General features: G+C 42.8%; 1 protein-coding gene across 8 annotated transcripts in view; it reads right to left on the reverse strand.

The window, feature by feature from the left end:
• The window catches only part of DIP2A (disco interacting protein 2 homolog A), an 80,216-nt gene that overhangs the window by 72,415 nt on the left and 997 nt on the right, over nt 1–6,804 (reverse strand). The gene's annotated exons all lie outside the window — the stretch shown is intronic.

A 6,804-nucleotide genomic window follows, 5' to 3' on the forward strand; every position in this document is an offset into this window, starting at 1 on the left:
GTGCCTAAAGGCTTATGTTTTTTATCACTACGAAAGGAATTCCTTTCTTGTGGAACTCTTTTCTGCGTCATAGGGGGTGGTAATTTACGGTAAGGGAAGGGAAGGGAAGGGAAGGGAAAGGAAAGGAAGAAGGAAGAAAGAAATAAAGATGCTGGCATACCTAATTGCTACAGAATACTGTTGGCCTGTAAAAAATAACATTATTGTCCGGCATATGCCCGGGTGGTGGGCTCAATCCCCAGTAGGGGGCATGCAGGAGACAGCTGATCAATGATTCTCATCATTGATGTTTCTATATCTCCCTCTCACTCTCCCTGCCTCAGTGGTAGAAGTGTGGGCCTGCTTTTTTTTTAAATACCGTTATTGCCCTGGCCAGTGTGACTCAGTGGTAGAGTGTGGGCCTGCGCACCAAAGGGTCTCTGGTTCGTTCCCCGCCCAGTAGGTATTGGTTTGTGTAGGAGGCAACCAATCAATGTGTCTCTCTCACATTGATGTCTCTCTCTCTCTCTCTCTCTCTCTCTTTCTCTCCCTCTCTCTCCCTTCCACTCTCTATAAAAATCAATGGAAAAATGTGTGAAGAGTAACAATAACAAAAAAATACCATTATTTGAGGGGCAGGGATGTGGGTATCACATGGATTAATGATATCCCACTGAGAAAAACAGGAAGTTGAAAAACAATGCATATACAAAATGATCTAACTGGTAAAAATAAACAAAACTATATTTACACACATGTAGGTGTGTATATCTATGTGTATGCAGAAAATATTCTGGAGAGATGCCCAACAAATCACTAATACTGGTTACCCCAAAGAGTGATTTATTTATCTGGCTTTGGGTAGGTGTGAGACAGATTTCACTTTTTATTTCAAATACTTTTAAACTCTTTAAAATTTTTAGCACAATAAGCATATAATCCTTTGTAATTAATAAAAATGGAAGATGGTTGGATAATGTACTATGGTTATATAAGATGGTATTGCAAAAAAAAACTAAATAAATTCTATGTACTATTTTTGCAACTGTGAGACTAAAATTATTCTAAATTAAAAGTTGAGCCCTAACCGGTTTGGCTCAGTGGATAGAGCGTCGGCCTGCGGACTCAAGGGTCCCAGGTTTGATTCCGGTCAAGGGTATGTACCTTGGTTGTGGGCACATCCCCAGTCAGGAGTGTGCAGGAGGCAGCTGATCGATGTTTCTCTCTCATCAATGTTTCTAACTCTCTATCCCTCTCCCTTCCTCTCTGTAAAAAATCAATACAATATATTTTTTTTAAAAAAGCTGATTTTCACTGTCTTTACCTCATAATAATAAAAAAAAAGTTTAAAAGTTGAATATATAGGAGACTATATAAAATTGGCTTTATTCCTTTTTTAAATGTTTGATAAAATTTGTCAGTGATATCATCTGGGCTTACAGATTTTCCAGAAGGTTGGTGTTTTTTTCTTGTGTTTTACTTTTTTAAAAAATATATATTTTATTGATTTTTACAGAGAGGAAGGGAGAAGGATAGAGAGTCAGAAACATCAATGAGAGAGAAACATCGACCAGCTGCCTCCTGCACACCCCCCACTGGGGATGCGCCAGCAACCAAGGTACATGCCCCTGACCGGAATCGAACCTGGGACCCTTCAGTCCACAGGCTGACACTCTATCCACCGAGCCAAACCGGTCAGGGCATGTGTTTTACTTTTTTAAATTAAAACTTTATTTTTTTAAGAGAGGTTTAAGGTTCACAGCAAAATTGAGGGCAAGGTACAGAGAGTTCCCATATATATCCCTTACCCCCAGATATGCATAGTCTCCCCCATTATCAACATTCCCCACTAGAAGAGTACATTTGTCACACTTGATAAACTAAATTGACACATCATGATTATCCAGGTCATACCGGTCACTCTGGGGGTATACATTCTAAAAGTCTGGACAGATATATAATAACACGTATTTATCATTATAATATCACAATTCATGCTAAGGTACAAGCAGTTTTACCAATCTTTGCTTTTGCACCATCAATATAAACACAGGGGAAACAGAAATGACATCTTAGAATTATTTTGAAAATAGTTTTCTCTCACAGGCCCCAGAAAGGATCTCAGAGACCCCTAGAGGTTTGTGAACCACAGTTTGTGAACCACTGGCAGATTATGTCTGGAAAGAAACACAAGAAATAAATACTGGAGGCCACTGCCTCTGCATAGAGGCCAGGGGTAAGAGGGAGACTCACTGTACCCTATTTTTCCTTAGAAATGTTTCCTTTCTCTGCAATGTGTATCTGCAATACTTTTTTAATACAACATTTTGCAAAGCCTTATGATCAATGGAGAAGCAGAGCTAAACCAGACCTTTGACAGCCAAACCATTACCTAACACCCAGCAGGTTTGTAATCATTACTGAATAAATGAATATATTATATAAATAACAAATACAAAAAAAAAAAAAAAAGGCAAGAACTCCAAAAGAGGGAGCAAGTTCGGTGAGAAATTTCAAGAAAGTAACTACATGAGAGATGATGATCAGGAAAGGCTCAAAATAAGAAGGCACTTGGGCTGGGCTTTGACATAGATGAATAGAGTTTAGACTCAAGAACTTTAATTTACCACAAAATATTTAGGAAGCACAGCAAAAGTTTATTGATGTGAAGGCAATGTCAGTCTGTCATTTGGAAAACTAAGAATTATATCACAAATTTTAGAAATTAAAGACATTTCAATAGGAGTAAAAGCTTTGTGAAAGAAATCCTTTTATCTACACCCACACACAGAGCTTTCCCCCTTTTCCTTTGACACTATACAGTCTGGGGCTCCAGTATTATCAGAATGCAGGAAAACAAAAAAACTAAAGTTAAAGCTAGGGAACAGATCTATTAACCAGAATAAAGAAACAGGAGTGGGACAAATGTAGCCTATTGTGTAGGGATTTCCTTTCTAAACCACAGCAGGCCACTAAACCAAAAAACAAATTTTGCACCATTGTCCACATTTTAAAAACAGTTTTGAAGCAATAGCCCCAAGACACTGCACAGTACCAAAATTAGTTGTGGTATATCTAAGGTAATTTGATAGTACAGCCCATTATTTGGGAATTCTTGTTTTTTTCCCTAAAAAGTCAGGTTATACTTCTAATAACCTCATTTTCATCCAAGGACATCCTAATATGCTTCAAAGAGCCACATACGTGAATTCTTCTGAGTGTGTTCATGGCGGGAGGGGTAGGGTCTGGGGAAGAATGGGGTTCTGTGCAGCTTCACCCTTCATCCTCATCTTAATTTGAGGTAGACTCCTAAGTTAAGAAGGAAAGTTAGGGAGCAAGACCACAGCTTTGCTTTTTTTTCTTCAGAATCCATAACAAAAGTCAGCAAACCTGCCCTATGGGTAGAAATCAGTGCATTCTAAGACCAGAACCTTCCCCAATGACAACGGTGATGACAAGAATCCAGTGAGGATGTTGAAGAACAAGGCCACATATGAGTTATAATAAAGGCAGGAACATACTTTCAACTAGTCACTGTTGATGTACAGGTTGAGGGGAAGTAGTGCAGGATTTTCCAGATTGTTCAGCTACCAATCAATCATCAGCTTCCATGTAGGCAGCATTTTGTCTGTTAAGTTTCCTATTCTCTCCAATCTGCCAAGCAGTGTCAACTGTAACTTTTTAAAAAAGTATATTATTGCCCTAACCAGTTTGGCTCAGTGGATAGAGCGTCAGCCTGCGGACTCAAGGGTCCCAGGTTCGATTCCGGTCAAGGGCATGTACCTTGGTTGCAGGCACATCCCCAGTAGGGGGTGTGCAGGAGACAGCTGATCGATGTTTTTCTCTCATCGATGTTTCTAACTCTCTATTCTTCTCCCTTCCTCTCTGTAAAAAATCAATAAAATATATTTTAAAAAAGAATGCTGGTAAATATTCTAGAATGCCTAGGATAGCCCCCACCACACACACACAAAAAGTATATTATTATTGATTTCAGAGAGGAAGGGAGAGGGAGAGAGAGATAGAAACATCAATGATGAGAATCATTAATCAGCTGCCTCCTGCACACCCGACACTGGGGATTGAGTCCACAACCCAGGCATATGCCTTGACCAGGAATGGAACCATGACCTCCTGGTTCATAGGTCGACACTCAACCACTGAGCCATGCAGGCCTGGCTCAACTCTAACTTTTAAGCAATATCTCATTCAAACAAATGTGAGTACTGTGAAGTTATCTTATTTGACATTACTTTATTCTGAATTAGAAGTTTATCTCCCCCCCAAAAAAATTGGGGGAAGGAGGTGGCACAGGACAAAGTGAATCACATTTTTTACTTTTATGTGATCAAAATATTAAAATAATGACAATGAAACTAACTTTCGTTGCTTTAGGACTGTGCTTCATTAGTAACACCTTCCTTGAATTATATAAATAAAACCTTACCAGTTTCAAAGAACTTCCACATAAACTATCTGACTAAATCTTTGTAAGAACTATAGGACATCAATATGGCAGGTGTTCACCTCCTTTTACAGATGATCAAATCCAAAATAAGAGATGTTATAATTCAGTGGAGATTCAGGGACACTTACCAGACACTGTGTGAAAATGCCAAAAATCTCCCTAAGTCACAGTCCCTATCGCAAAGCATCTTTAAGTACAATAGAGAGGCCCCATGTCAACAACAATCACAACACAAACTAAAGAAGCCAGCATCAAAGGTGTGGAAGCACCTGGGAGCAAGGCCAAGCATGACTGTATCCAAGTAATCACTGACCTATTTGGGCCAAAAGAAAGGTGTCAGGCCAGTGAAGAGCTGGGACAGAGCCAGGGCTCCTCTCGCCTTGGCTGCAGCTTCACTGGGCTGTCCCTTCCCTTTAACACCTCGTTCACCCCCTTTCTCAGCTTGAGCTACATTTCCAGGTTCCTTTCCACTTATATATACACGTATGTATAAATCATCCACGTATGTCTAAAATGACAAAAGTATAAATAGATTCATTAGACAAGAGGCATTTCTTTCACTGAAGTACTTTGTGTGTGTTCTGTCACACAAATTATGAAGTGCTTTGAGGAAAGGATCTAATCTTACCTAACCGTCAACTCCTAGAAAGTACTCAAATACACACACACACACACACACACACACACACACACACACAAATTTAGAGAATAACGAATACATGGGCACAAAAATTAGGAGCAATCTGCAAAAACATATTTCAAATGCATAAAATCTAAACTGCACTGCCATGATTTCCCCTGATGAAAAGCTGTAACAAGCTCTAGCCTGTTTTGCTCAGTGGATAGAGCATCGCCCTCCGGACTGAAGGATCCCGGGTTCGATTCCAGTCAGGGGCACATACCTTGCTTGCTTGCAGGCTCCTCCCCGGCCCAGGCCCTGGTGCAGGAGGCAACCGATTGGTGTGTTTCTCTCACAATGATGTTTCTCTCTGACTTTCCCTCTCTCTTCCACTCTTGCTAAAAAATCAATAGAAAAATATCCTCAGATGAGGATTAACCAAAAAAAGAAAAGCTATAACAAATTCAAGACAAATCGTTCCTGTCAGAACCATTTCTAATTGGAGTTTTTCAGACTTCCCAAAAGCATCTCATCACCAAGAATTCTCAAATCTACCCATTTCTTACTGCACTTCCAATAAAATAAAATAAAAAAAATGTGTCCCATATCACAGAACTTTTAAAAATTTGCATGTTGAATTCAAAACAATTGCCAGTAGGTAGGTGTTGTATTATCTATGAAACAAAGATAACAATAGCACCTCCCTCCCTAAGGTTGGCAGGACTGAATGAGTTAGTACAAGCCAGTGCGTATTTATTAGATGGTAGTAAGAATTCACTACCCCAACCACCACGAAACATATCACCCCGAAACCTAAAGTAAGAATATTAAGGCTATGAACTTTGACGGATTCTAAAAGCTGAAGATGCACTTAAGTTTCAGAAACAAAGTCAGACATGAGGTGCTCTTCTTCAAGCAACGACATCAAACAGGACATCAGGACACAGGTTTGGGGAGCAATAACCTCGATGGCCAATGCCACCCGCCGCCACTGAAACGGAATCACTCCAGTCTTTTTAACAAGCAAAAAACCACTTATGGAACTTTTTTTAATTTCTGAAAATTCTATTAACGGGGCAACAACCTCGTTATAAGTGCCTCCGTAGAGGGAGATGCCGTTCTAACCCGCTTTCCAGGGGAGGAAACTGAGGCACGCACGCGGAAACGGGCTCCGGGCCGGCGGCAGCTGCCTGGGCACAGCCCCGCTCGCGCGTGAAGCCCAGCCCCGCGGCCTCGGGCGGGACCACCACCGCCTGCAGAGCAGTCGCTCCTGTCCGGATTCCCGCGCCAGAGGTCAAACAGCCACCCCGGCAACCCGCCAGGCCCCCAAAGGTGCGAGAAACCGGAGGGGCCCGGGACCCAAAGATCCCGGTGTGAGGGACCAGGCAAGCTCCCCGGGTGACGGCCGGGCGAGGCGGGGGTCCCGGGTGAGGGGCGGGGCGGGGTGTCCGGTGTGAGAAGCATGGCGGGGGTCCCAGGTCCGGGGTGAGGGGCGGGGCAGGGTGTCCGGGTGTGAGAAGCATGGCGGGGGTCCCAGGTCCGGGGTGAGGGGCGGGGCAGGGTGTCCGGGTGTGAGAAGCATGGCGGGGGTCCCAGGTCCGGGGGTGAGGGGCGGGGCAGGGTGTCCGGGTGTGAGAAGCATGGCAGGGATCCCGGGTCGGGGGGTGAGGGGCGGGGCAGGGTGTCCGGGTGTGAGAAGCATGGCGGGGGTCCCAGGTCGGGGCAGGGTGTCCGGTGT

This window comes from Myotis lucifugus, unplaced genomic scaffold (genome assembly GCF_000147115.1).
Source record: "Myotis lucifugus unplaced genomic scaffold, Myoluc2.0 scaffold_608, whole genome shotgun sequence".
NCBI classification, from domain to species: domain Eukaryota; kingdom Metazoa; phylum Chordata; class Mammalia; order Chiroptera; family Vespertilionidae; genus Myotis; species Myotis lucifugus.